The following is a 13,817-nucleotide window of genomic DNA, read 5'->3' on the forward strand; positions in this document are numbered from 1 at the left end:
TTGTGGAGGGAGGAGAAGGTGAACTTCATTTATCACTCAGTAATGAAAGTCCTCAAGATGAAGACTATGTTGGAAATTTCTTTATTGGATGGCTTAGAGACAGCTGCTCAATGTCACGTCCCATGTACTTCCCTTAAGGCAGTTGCGGAGAGGTTTAGAAAAAAAAACAGGTGCGGGGGAGAGAGAGGTAAGATCAAAAATCCCGAAATCCCTGCTGTGTCCCAGCCTCGGAGAGAGCCTAGCAGTCGTGGTGATTTTTAGCTCTGTCTGCACAGCAGCATCATCCAAAGAGATTTAAAACCATACAGGACACCCAGGACCCAGACCCAGAGATTCTGAACCCATTGTTCTCGGCTCGGCTTGCTCCGACAGAGGTATGTTCCAGAAGTATCTCAGATGATTCCATTATGAGTCCGGAGTTAAGGATCAACAGACTAACCAGGTCGATCTTTGCTGCAACTCTCCAAGGTCGACACTATCTGCACCTGCCTTTTAGGGATGATGAAACCAAGGCTCAGAATGACCAAGAAACCAGGCCAAGGCCACACACGGTGGAGCTGGGATGCATGCCCAGGGGCGTCCCGTTTCGAATTTGGTGCTTTTTCTACTGCCAAAGTGACCAAAGGGAGCTGGGCCCCTGGACACCTTCAGCCTCACTTGCTATGGCCCCCAGTCACGTAGGCCTGGTGATGATCGATGCCATCAGAGTCCAAGTGGCTCCTCCCAAACACTCCTCCCCAGAGGACTGAGCCTTGGGGACGCTACCTTGCCTGAGTCAGACTGGACGCCTGAAAACTGAAATAACCACGGAGGCAGGGCTGGATCAAGAGGAGGAGAGTTCCCCTGTGTCTGGATTTCAGCCTGGTCTCTTTTCTGACCCCAGGGTTTGCCGGGACCTTTTCCAATATCCCCTTGCACTGTATTTCCAGACAACAAGGAAGCACACGGGTTCCTTCAGGGGGTTTCAGGCTCCCAAGGGGGAGGGGGGGAAGGGGCAGTTTGGCCTTCTGTCTCTTTATTGCCTTAATTAGCTGTTTGGTGACCCGGCAGTCTCTTTGATGTACATCCAACGTCGGCCTGTGAAATATGGGGAAATGTCAGCCTGTCGAACAAGGGTCAGCCAGACTGTCAATACTGTCGTCCGTCAGGCTGATCCAGGCCGGGTGCTGACCTGCGGAGAGATGATTGAGCCACCTGTCCCCTCCCCCTGGCCACAGTGTTGGTGGCGTGTGGAACGTAGCCGGTGGCTGGAGGTAAGGTGACAGTGTCGAGGCCACGGGTCGGCCGACTTCAAACCAGGGGCCCAGGGCCGCAAACAGCAGGGAGAAAACAGAGGAAGCACAGTCCAAGTTAAACAAACTACAGAAAATCCAGAGGAAGACAAAAAGTCAACAAGTCAGGATAAGAGGAGGATCTTTGGGACACCCAGTGGGTGGTAAGGTTAACCCTGTCTGCACTGTTGGCTTCTGGGAACACCGGAATGTTCTCTGAATCACTGCAGTGATATGCAACACACAGAGAGAAACCAAAACCATTCGGTTTTGGAGAACGAAAACATCAGTCTACGCTAATAATATGACTTGGAAATACATCAAAGGGGTTGTGGATGCACTAATAAAGGCATCCTTATGACAGTAAAGGAGGTGAGTCATTCATTTCCCACGTATTAATTGAGCATCTGTTATGTGCCATAGATTATTAGAGTTGCTGGAGACGTTGCAGCAAACAAAGCAGGGACACATCCTTGCTCTCATGGAACTTTCACAATAACGAAAACAGATTTTAAAAGAATAACGATGAAATTGTGTTGTGGGCTAAAATGTGCGATAAGGAAACCGAAAAGATAGAGTTCAGGGGTTGGGAAGCGGTTTGTCACTTTAAACAGGGCTATAAAGAGAAGTCGTCTCTGAGAAGGCGGCATTTGAATACAGTTCTAAAAGAGGTAACAGAGCAAGAGACAGAGTAACACAAATACCTGTGGGAAGGGTTTTCCGGGCAGAGGGACAGCACGTGCAAAGGTCCTGAGGTGGGAGTACACATGGAACATCCGAGGAATTACACGGAGGCTATTGAAAATGGAATGAACCGAAATGCAGGCCAAGGTCTGTCAGAGATGAAGTTAGAGAAATAACGCAAGCTAGGCTTTATGGAGCCGTGCGGACCACGGAACAGCTTGTACCTTCCATTCTGAGGGAGACGGAGAGTTGTGGGAGGGTTTCGGCTGGGGGGAGTGATAGGCTGTGATCCCTGGGAGGATATGGGAGACCAGTTAGGAGGTTTCTAGGTGGGCTTCTCTGAAATGACACGGCTTGAAGTCCGTGTCTGTGTCTGTAATTACATTTGTATCTATACTTCTTTTTATATGCAGACACTGTATATGCCTATATACGTAAGCGGATGGAGGGATGAAGGGATGGACGGGTGGGTGGATGGCTGGGTGGATGGACAGATAGCTAGCTAGCTAGATGATAGATAGTGGTTTCATATAGATAAGTATCTATATAATGTTATAAATATATATATTTACATATATACCCAGATGTGTATACACACACACACACACACACACACACACATACATATATGGCATATTTATTTGGCTAATTGGAAAGAAGACAAACAAAAGTTCCAACGTGTGAGGAGTTGGGGAAAAAAGTCTTTAGGGAAGCATTTGGGCGGGCAAGGGAAGCGGAGACTGGGCTGGAGACACCCTCGGACAGCACCTTAAGGAGTTTGGACCTGATCTGTGAGTACCGAGGAGCCATGGCAGGTGTGAGAGCGAACCAGCGTGAGTAGCCTGGTTTCAGAAGGATCCCTGACTGCCGAGCAGAAGAGATACGTAGGGACCACAGAAAAGGCTTTGGGAGTCGTGCAGGTGGAGGCCCAGTAGCCTGGTCTAGAAGGTGGTGGTGAGGACGAAAACAAGTATGCAGTGTGGAGCTGGTAAGGCAACGGTGGGCTGAAGTTACCCTGGTGGGAGTTTATGATGTAGTCACATGTCCTCTTTGCGATGCCAGACGCCCCCAGCCCCTTCCCACCCTCTTCCGGAACCCCCTCTCCACTCACATGCTCCTCTCCACCTAGGAAGGCCTTCCCTGTGCCCCGTCTCCTTTTGTCTTCCTCTCTCCACTTGCTCCCCTTTCAAGACGGCTTCCATTTCCTCCTCTACGAGGCTTTACTTGGCACCTTGATACTGGATTCCTCCCTGATGTCACTTAGTCTGCTTAGATCCCACTTGTACGCTGTAGCAGTTTTTCTCAGGGCTGCCACACAAGGTTGTGCAGGTTGGGCATTGTGCGAACAGTCTGACCAGAGTGGCAAACAGGGGCTGAAAGCTATGAATATGCCAAACCTTGACTTCCCAGATGGGGCACCTTTTCACAGAAAGCATGGTGTAGGCTAGCCCTGAAGGCCACCCTGAATCTTAATTCTCCATCCACTTGTCAACCTCTCTCATCAGACTTGGATCATTTCTCCTTTGTTAGCACTTAGTACAGTGTCTCTGAGTGTTTACTGAATGAATAAATCAGCGTATAGACGGACGGATAGAAGAAAAGGTGCTATTCTTCCCGCAGGATAAGCAACTCATCACAGAAAAATAATCAAGTGGCTCATTAGAATCCTCTTGGAGCATCGTGTCAAGATAACCACCATCCTGGGGCACCTGGGTGTCTCCGTCGGTTAAGCCTCTGACTCTTGATTTCAGCTTAGGTTCTCATGGTTTGCGAGATTGAGCCCCTCCTGGGGATTCTCTGCTTGGGATTCTCTCTCTCCCTGTCTCTCTGTCCCTCCCCCACTCGTGCACACAACCTCTCTCTCTCGAAAAATGAACTTTTTATTATTTCTTTAAAAAAGATATCACCATTCCTCCAAACCGGGGGAGGACAATTTTTTTCCCAAAAGGCCGGAGAGTACTCAGCTCTAATGTTGTGTACGAAGGCAGAGTGGTAGACCATGAGTCAATGAAGGGGCGTGGCTGCGTTCCAATAAAACTTTATTGGCAGAAACAGGCAGCAGCTAGTGTGTCTACCCCTGGTCTAGATGTCTGTCTCGCCAAGAAATTCTCCCCTCGATTTGTTTCTTCCCAACAGTGCCCTTTCACCTTGTAATGATAGATGATGATGATGGTGATGGTGATGATGTGATAAAAGTGGTCATTGCTAACATTTAGTCTATGTTTGCCCCGGATCAGGCACTGGCCTAAGCCTCTTGTGCGTAGAATCTCAATTAGCTCCCACGGCCACCCCACAAGGTGCTGACGCTATCCTATGCCATAGCACGGAGAACAACGGAGGCACAAAGAGATAAGACAGCCCGGGGCACATAATTTTAATGGGCAAAGCAGGCGGTCTGGTCTGAGCACTGAGTCTGGGGCATGAACAACTCGACTCCACGTGTCAGAATAACCATGTTAGCAGTAAGAACCTCTGTTCTGAGCACCCAAACACACGCGAAGGGCTTTGCGACGACCTCTCTGAATTTTCTCAACCACAAGGCAAGGGTTAGCACCTCGCTGTGACAGCTACCCAGGGTGACACAGTCACAAGGTTGGAATCGTCCGTACCACCTGCCCCAGGCCCCAGTTGCTCGGAACTTTCCAGAAAATGGACCGTTTGACTCGATGGCCTTGTTCCCCCGACGCCTCGCTCCATCCTGAGTTTTTCCTTCCTGCGGGGGGCTGTGCCTTTGGACTCTCTGGGGGCCTTTTATCTTATCGGACCCTTTCCCCTGCTCACTTTGCTAGCTGTCACGTTTGTTATTCTAGGATAAACTTTCGGCCGATGTAGCACATACTTTGGGGTCAATGCCCTGTGTTATCCCCAGGATAGTTCAAATATTTGTGGCCTTGTCAACCTCCATCCCGCTGGACATGTGCGGTGGCGGAGTGGGAGGGGTGTTCCATGCCTGGAGACCAGTGTGGGCCAGCGCGTGGCAGGAGACCCTGCCTGGGAGGCCACTGAGGGCAGGTGGCAAACACATCGTTTCTTGGCCCCGGGTTGGATGCGTGCAAACGTTAAGAGAGAGAGAGGCGAGCATCGGCCGACCATCTCCTCTATGCCTGGTGCTTTCACACACGTTGAAATAAGTGATCTTCCAAATCCACCTGAAGGAAGGCATTCTTCATGACCATTTCATTGACAAGAACACTGAGGCCAAGAGAGCTTAGTGGCCACCACCAAAGGGATTCTTAATACTGTGCGTGCGTGTCTACACCGTATGCCGAGGCCTAGGAACCCCTTCTCAGAGTAGTGCTTCAGGATTCATAAAACAAAACTACGTAGGATTAGGGGCGCCGGGGTGGCTCAGTCAGTCGAGCATCTGACTTCGGGTCGAGTCATGATCTCACGGTTTGTGAGTTCGAGCCCCGCGTCGGGCTCTGTGCTGTCAGTGCAGAGCCCGCTTCAGATCCTCTGTCTCCCTCTTTGAGACCCTCCCCCACTTGTGCTCTCTCCCCCCAAAAATATTTTGAAAAATGCATAGGATTAGTAAGGAAACCAACCAGACTGAAATACAGTCATCAAGTAAGAAGTTGATGCAGTGTTATTTGTGCTTCTAAATCTTTTTTTAAAAAAGTGTTCTAAATGTTTATTTTTGAGAGAGAGAGAGATGCAGAGTGTGAGTGGGAAAGGGGCAGAGAGAGAGGGAGACACAGAATCAGAAGCAGGCTCCCGGCTCCGAGCTGTCAGCACAGAGCCCGACGCGGGGCTCGAACCCACGAACCGCGAGATCATGACCTGAGCCGAAGTCAGATGCTCAACCGACTGAGCCACCCAGGCGCCCGCCCCCCGCCGCCTTTTTAAAAATTTTTTTGCTAAATCAATTCTCGAAACGACAAGTCATAACAACCACGATGGCAGAGATGTCCTGTGACTAAGGAATTCGAAATTCTCTGTGACACCAGTGAGGTCGTAGGCCAGGATCTGTGATTTGTACCGGTGACAAGGTCGTGGGGACGGACGGTCCCTCCTGCCATGTGTCTGTTGCCTGCCTTCGTCATGGAAAGAAATTGCACTTTGATGTTCGTGATAACGAAGATGTGATATATTTTCTTCCCGATCGAGGTCACAGATGCCCTGAGTTGTATCCACGGAGCCCTTGGGGGTCTGGGGCCCCAGAGCGAGACCCTCTGAGCTGGGAGAAGCATGGCGGGCTGGGCCGGGCTCCAGAGATCCACACTCGCCACTGTGAGGTCCCCCCCTGGCTCCTCACATCCTGTCCTCTGGCTTTGTCCCCAAGTGAACCAGTTAGCCTGACTGCTGGCTGGGAGGGCAGGGCGGCCTTTGAAGCCATGCGTCTCTTTGATGTGCACATTCCATCAAGGCCCTTCCTCGAGTTGGGCAAATCTCCGTTGCCCCCTGCAAACCCTCCCTTCGTGAACATCCCCCCCACCCCCCCCGCCCCCGAAACAGTCCAAAGACCTCTCTCACACGGTTTCTGTTAGTTTTATGGTTTTTGTTTTTCCGACCCAGTAAACCGGCGGCCTGGGGGGGGGGGGGGCTGGACTTTCAGACAGAACTTTAGACTTTGGAGACCGACGTCGTTTTCAGAGAAGTCTTCATTCCAGGCCGGGCTTAAGAAACAGAGTGGCTTCGCTTAAGGAAACCATACACACGATTCAAATACAGCGGCACGATGACCGAGCCACGAGGGTTCTCGGACGTACACGGGGTTGGATTGAAACTCCTTGCTCTGTGGCTCTGGGGAGGTCACATACACTTGCTGAACAGAGAAGAGAGAGAAACCGAGGCAGGCTCAGAAGGGGCACCAACTGGGTACCTGGCACCGTATTAGGCATTTACAGGTGTTTTCTCGAACCTTCCCAACAGCCCCCCAACAGCCCTACTTTCTCCCAATGAGAAACCTAAGGTCAGAGAAGTGATACGGCTTTTCCCAGGTCACACAGCATGAATGGCGGAACCCAGGCCTCGCTGAGCCTTAACGCTCTGTGGAAGCAAAGCCCCGGAGATCACTCTGGGAGGCAGGGGACTGTCCCTTCCAGGGCAGGACTCCAAATGGTCCCACTCCCAGTGGGCTGCTCCTCCAGGATAAAAGTCAACATGGGCGGGGCATCTGGGTGGCTCAGCCCGTTAAGCAGCCGACTCCTCATTTCGGCTCAGGTCATGATCTCACGGTTCGTGGTTCGAGCCCCACGTCCAGCTCTGTGCTGACAGTGCGGAGCCTGCTTGGGATTCTCTCCCTCTCTCTCTCTCTCTCTCTCTCTCTCTCTCTCTCTCAAAATAAAGAGATAAACTTAAAAACAAGCTTTTTGTTTGTTTTTTTTTTTTAAAGTCAACAAAGGCTACTCGCAAAGATGACACAAGGGAAGGGCTCCAGGATCTTAGAACAGGCTGAAGAAGGAGGGGCAGTGGGGGCCTAACCCATTGGAAGAGGCAGCTTTCTGCCGACCCAGCAGATGCTCCAGGGCTGGCTGGGCTGCAGGGATGACACAGGGTTGTGGCTTATGTCCACGCCGATGCGGAGGCTGCAAGACGAGACAGCCGTTGCCCGGGATGTGCTCTGACAGCTACCCGCATCACAGGAGCGTGACCGTATCTTCAGCACCACCTTCCTGTTGCCAAGACTCTGTGAACTTGAACTCCCGGGACCCCCGCATCACGCTTCTGTGGCCTCCCGGGACCAGGCTTGGGGCCCGACATCCCATGCAAGGAGATGAGCTTTGCCTGTCCCCTGGCCTCTCTTGCAACCCGGAGCTCACATCTGCAGCCCATCTGGTGGGGCTGGGGAGCACGGTCCAGCGTCAAGGGGAAGGAAGCCTCTCTGTGGGTATTTCAGGCCTGGCCTGGACAGCCTGACCCGCCTCCTGGGCCAAGATCAGTGGAGAAATTCAGCCCAGAGGGCCGCCTGACAGAGAGGCTTCTGGCCTTGACTTTCAGATTCCTGAGTCATCTCTCCTTGGGCCCATCCTCGGCCTGACTTCCTTGCAGGGGCCTTTGATGAACAGATGAGATAATGGATCTGCTTTGAAAAAGATAAAATGCTGAACAAAAGGTTGTGCTGGCCACAGCAATGGGTGTGATGGGCGGGCTAAACCTTGAACTTCCTTCCCGTCCCAGGGCGAAGACGGCTTCCAACCTCCACATATCCGGGGCAGCCAGCTTGCCGGGTGACCCCGCCTCTTCCCACCCCCATTAGAGCGAGTCGCATCCACGAACCGGCGGAATCATCAAAAAGGGATGATCGGTTTGGCCGGCGTTTGAATTTGCCCATTTTACAGATGAGGAGACCGAGGCAAGGAGGACTTAAAGAACGGGCTCGAGATCGGACAGCTACGGGTACCGGCGCAGGCTTTGGACCCAGGCTTACTCATTCGAAACCCTGACCGGACACCAGGCATTTAGTTAAAATGTCTTCAGCTGGAAGAAAATACAACAGAACCATGGCAACAACAAACATGCGATTTTGCAAAAATGTCCGTGTCGGCTCCTCCAAACCTGTAGAGAAGATGACGCCCCCCCACCCCACCCCTCCCTGCAGCTGGAGCTTTTGGCGTGAGTTGTACCAAGCGGACATCCCACCGCAGAAGGAGGAGAGATTGTAGGATCACACACATGGAAGGAACGCCAACGACTATGTAGGGCCAGCAACCCCCTCCACCGCGGCTACGCCAAGAGGCTGTCCGGCCGATGCTTGGACGCTCACGGACATCCTGCAAAGTGGCTTCCGCTATTCCCACACAGCTTACCTTTGGACAAACCGACAGAATCTGTTAGCACAGAAAAAGTTCTCTTCCTGGAAATGCGCGAAAGAGGGATGGGGCTCTCACACGGTTAACAGCAAAACGTCTGAACCAACCTATGTATCTCCAAACAGGGCAATATGTGCATAAAACGTAGTACAATTAACCCTTGAACAACATGGGGGTCAGGGAGGACTGCCTCCTGGTGCAGCTGACAATCTGCACGTAACTGTGGGTCCCTGAAAACGTAACCACCGGTAGCCGACTGTTGACTGGAAGCCCTCCAGATCACAAAAGTAGGTGGTATTGTACCACGTGTTGGATATGTGCTGCGTAATATACGCCACATTCTTACAATGAAGGAAGCTGCAGGAAAGAAAACATCGTTGAGCCAATCCTAAGGAACCTGGCTGTGCTTCCTGAAGAAAATCTCACATAAGGGGACCCGCACACCGCATACCCGTGTTGTTCGAGGATCAACTGTATCACCCTTCAACGGAATATTATATAGTCGTGAAAAAGAATACGCTAAGTCTAGCTGCCCAGTCTCTCCGTAACCCCACCCACCCACACGTACTGTCGTGAATTCAGAATGCATATCCCCGTTTTCGTATGAGTTTTACAGACTGTACGTGAATTCTGAAAAACATACGGGGCCTCTCGGGGGTTTCAGTTTCTTAAATGGGCTGCGGATCACTTCGTGATCAGCATTTTCTCTCTCTGCCACGGTTTTGAAAGATCCCCCTGTTGGCACACAGACCTCTGTTTCATCTACTTTGATTGCGATCTTTTTTAAAAATTTTTCTTTCATTTATTCATTTTTGAGAGAGAGAGACAGAGTGTGAGCAGGGGAGGGGCAGAGAGAGAGGAAGACACAGGCTCGAGGCTCTGAGCTGTCAGCACAGAGCCCGACACGGGGCTTGGACTCCTGAACCACAAGATCTTGACCTGAGCCGAAGGAGGATGCTTAACTGACTGAACCACCCAATTTGTGGGTGTCCCCGACTGTGCTCTTAAAACATGTGCGTGCACGGAGTTACCTGTGTCCAGTCCCCTGTTGGTGGGCATCTAAGTCGATGCCGATAAAAATTCTATAGTGGACATACTTGGATATGTCTCCTTGGCCACACGGGTGAGGCTTTCTCCAGGGATGATGCCTTCGTTCCCCACGAAGTGACATGTATGTCTTTCTCCTGATAAGCAAGGGCGTCCAGAGTGGAATCCAGTCTTCCAACTGTGGCCTCGTCAGACTAGAACCTGCTATGTGCCCCTTTCCTAGGCATAGAGAACACAAGGCAAACATTCCACCCACCCCCACCCCCGCCTCATCAGGGTTTATGACCTCATGCAGGAGAATGACAGTAAGAGAATATTCCAGGCTGTTAAGTAAACATAAGGGTGCAGTGTTTTGTGATGAAGAAGGGGGGCAATGAGAGCAAGGAGGGGGACCTAGCCTCGCCCGGTTCAGGGAAGGCTTCCTGGAGGAAGTGGCGATTAACTGTGTTCCAAAGGTTGGGTGAGCAGAGAAGCATTTCAGCAGAGGAGACCTAGAAATGCAAGAGAATGAGTATGGTCCTACCTCAGGACTTTTGCACATGCTTTTCCCTCTGGTTGGAATGCTTCCCATCCGGTTTCTTTGTTGAGATCTTTGGAGATTGGCAGCTCCCCCTCATTTATGGTCCTGTCTGCCTCCTCGCATCACCAGGTCCTATTATCTGACCGCCGAATGCCGTGTTGGTTCCAGCAAGGAAGAGCAGAGGGTGGGAGGTGTCTCTGGCGTGGCCTCCAGCCCCGGCCAACAGAACCCCTGTTAAGGCATAGACTCTGGAGCCACACTGCTTGGGTTCAAATCCCAGGTCTTCTACTTTCCAGCTTCGTGACCTCAGGAAAGTGAATTCCCATTCCGAGCAGGCTGTAAAACCCTGAGAGTTATAGCAAGGACTCAATGAGGAAATGCATGTAACACAGTTAGCTTAGGGCCCCGAACACAGTGAGCACTCAATCGATGGTGGCAAAAATAATAACAGTGATAACAGTAATGACGTGGGCTGCTGCTTAAAGGAGTAAAAGGAAGTGGGCACTCTCCCCGGGAATGAGGAAGGAGAACTTCCCGTGAGACAGCTCCAGACTGTTCCCAGAGACAAGGTGGGCAATTCCTGATGACTGATGACCTTGAGGCCCAGCCACCTTTCCTGGAAGCCTTTCGCCTTGAACCCAAGGGTGTCTCTCCAGCCGGACTGTGGGCGGAGAGCTAAGTAAATACTTCATCATCGATCAGCCCCCGCGGTCCAGATGTTTCCCCAGAGGCTCAGATGGGGGTGAGTGGGAGGTCCCGTCCAGGTCTCGTTAGCTGTGCCTGCAGAAAAGGTGTAAGAGGAGGTGGGGTGGGATACATCTCAGCCCTGCGCCTTGGGACCCCTGGCCTCTGTTGTCACGACTGGACACCTCGTAACTCCTGACTGATGTAGGCGGGGAGACCTGATGTGGTAGGTCCTTGGGACCTCTGAATCAGTAAGAACAAAAGTGTATCGTTGATACACTTTTAATAAATACCATGCACTGGGGCGCCTGGGTGGCTCAGTCGGTTAAGCCTCCGACTTCGGCTCAGATCACGATCCCGCGGTTCACGAGTTCGAGCCCCGCGTCGGGCTCTGTGCCGACGGCTCGGAGCCCGGAGCCCGCTTCGGATTCTGTGTCTCCCCCTCTCTCTGCCCCTCCCCTGCTCGCTCGCTCTCTCTCTCTCTCTCAAAAATAAACAAACATTAAAAAAAAGTAAATAATACTAATAAATACCTGGCACCATACTAATCATATATCATCTCGCCAAAAACTCTCGACGGCTCTGCGGTGTGGGTCCTACTTTACCTCCGTTTTCTAGAGTGGGGAAACTGAGGTTCAGAGAGGTGAAGTCATTTCCCCAAGGCCTGTTTGGTCAGCTGCAAACGCAGGCTCTTATTTAGGTACTTAGAACAATCCTTTTCCCCTCTACTGCCTGTCTCTTAGCAGCTGGGATCTTGGGACAGGGACCTCAACCCCCGTGTGCCTTAGTTTCTATAGACATTACCTCTTACTGTCGCAGAAAGGATCAAAACCGGTTAGTGGGTGCCCGAGGCTCATGTCAGTATCTGCCCTGCCGCAACGATGCTGTGGGGGATTATCTGAATGATGAATGTATTTCTTCTGCGGCGTTTGTTGGTCATTTTATTTCTTTATTTTGTGAATGGTCCCTTCATGGAGTCCCCTCACCAGATTGGCATTTTGATAAGGTGTGGGTTTTTTTGTTTTTGTTTTTTTTGAAGACTGGAGAAACTTTGTGACAAAGGACATATTGGCACTCAGCACCAGGCCCCCCCCCCCCCCACGAGTATGGGATGGGGATTGATCACAGGGGCTACGTCAGGCTTTGACTCCCCGCAGCCTTCAAGGACCAGGGGGTGGCTTCCACACTGGGAGACCAGCAGACAGACTCCAGGGGAACAGGGAATCAGGAGTTCACACGAGAATTAAACGAGATTCCCCTCTTAGTGGGCCACCCGGACTCATCGAAAAGAGCCAAGGTCTTCGAGGAGAAGGTCTGTCTCCCTTCTATTACTGAAGAGCTCTGAACTCCCAACGGGCCTCTGCCGGGGTGGGGGTGGGGGGCTGACTTCCTGCCTGGGACCTTTCCAAACCTTCCTCTTGAACCCTGGCCGACCAGCTCTCCTTCCCTCCTCTCCGTTCCCTCCATGCCCCCCTGCTGTGGGCCCTGCCCCGGATCCTGGCAACATCCTGTTCTTCCCTTGAACGAAACTCCCCCTCCAGCTTCCCAGCGCGATAGGAATCTTAAAGAAACGCTTCCTGTCTCTTGACCACCTTATCGCCCATTCCTCCCGAATGGCTGACGTTCAAGAAACACACAGGCAGCCCTGCACTCCCTTCTAATTTTAAACCTGTCCCCTGAAGCTCTCTCCTCTTCCTTCTTAAGGTTCCGGGAAAGGCCGGGGGGGGTGTCAGAGGTCTCTGGTGACCCGCTGAGTCAGCAGAGACTGAAGGTCTCCTCCAGTTCCCAGGGAAGGAGTCTGGAGCTGGGAGATCCTGGGTGAGGCCACTCGCGGGCCCGGCCCCGGCAAGCCTGATGTTCCAGGGGCAGCAGATGCTTACGTAGGGTATCTTTCCTGAACTCATAAACGAGGTTAGGAATAAAGGCCGCGCAGGGGTATCCGAGTGGCTCCGTTGGGTAGGGACGGGACTCTTGATTTCAGCTTAGGTCGTCGTTTCGTGGCTGGTGGGTTTGAGCCCCGCTGACGGCACGGAGCCTGCTTGGGATTTCTCTCTCTCCCTCTCTCTCTTCCCCTGCCCCCCTCCTCTCTGTCTCTCTCTCAAAATAATCATAATAATCATAATAATAAAAGAATGAACGGGGTAGAGATACTCAAACACGTGTATCACGTAAGGAGCCAGGAAAAACTCGGGCACGGACGTACCGGATGGTCCTTTGACTCGTGCAATACTGTGTGGCACAGGCCCCAACACCCAGGCATTCACGTTTGCTCGCAGAATCTGACCCCTCTTGGTCCTCGGGAGGCTGACTTCCGGCCGCGTCACGTGACCCAGTCAGGCCCCGCCAATGAGAGCGCGGCTGGCCAGTGATTGGCTGCGGAGGAAGACGTGACGCAAGTCGGCCCGTTTGGGACCAACGGAAAGCGGAGGCTGAGGCTGCCGTTTCTGAACTTGGGGCAGAGTCGTTCTTTCCGGCGGACGGAGCCATCCGGCCGCTGACGTCCCTGTCGGGCTGGCGCCTACGGGAGGGGAAGCGGAGCCGGGATCCAGAAAGGACATGCAGAAGACGTGACCTCACCTGATTCCTCGAGTCTCTCTCTGAAGCCAGTTTTCATTTATCTACTTATTTATTCATTCATTCATTCATTCATTCATTTAAAATTAAAAAAAAATTTTTTTTAATGTTTATTTTTGAGACAGAGAGAGACAGAGCATGCGCAGGGGAGGGGCAGAGAGAGACGGAGACACAGAATCCAAAGCGGGCTCCAGGCTCCGAGCTGTCGGCACAGAGCCCGACGCGGGGCTCGAACTCACAAACCGTGAGATCATGACCTGAGCTGAAGTCAGATGCTTACCCGGC

The 13,817-nt window shown here is 52.1% G+C and overlaps 1 long non-coding RNA gene across 3 annotated transcripts; it reads right to left on the bottom strand.

The window, feature by feature from the left end:
* Positions 1-7,252: 7,252 nt before the first annotated feature.
* On the bottom strand, positions 7,253-13,293 carry LOC102899620. 3 transcript variants are annotated; one of them, XR_006587892.1, is made up of 5 exons: positions 13,162-13,293; positions 11,492-11,572; positions 10,278-11,054; positions 8,175-9,973; positions 7,253-7,977 (listed from the first exon to the last, which is right to left on the bottom strand). It is a non-coding gene; the product is annotated as an uncharacterized LOC102899620 (long non-coding RNA). The 3 variants fall into 3 exon arrangements; XR_006587893.1 differs by lacking the exon at positions 7,253-7,977 and having other exon boundaries at positions 8,339-8,375; positions 8,522-9,973; XR_006587894.1 differs by lacking the exon at positions 7,253-7,977 and having other exon boundaries at positions 8,339-9,973; positions 11,492-11,586; positions 13,162-13,236.
* Positions 13,294-13,817: the final 524 nt, after the last annotated feature.

This window comes from Felis catus, chromosome D3 (assembly GCF_018350175.1).
Source record: "Felis catus isolate Fca126 chromosome D3, F.catus_Fca126_mat1.0, whole genome shotgun sequence".
NCBI classification, from domain to species: Eukaryota; Metazoa; Chordata; class Mammalia; order Carnivora; family Felidae; genus Felis; species Felis catus.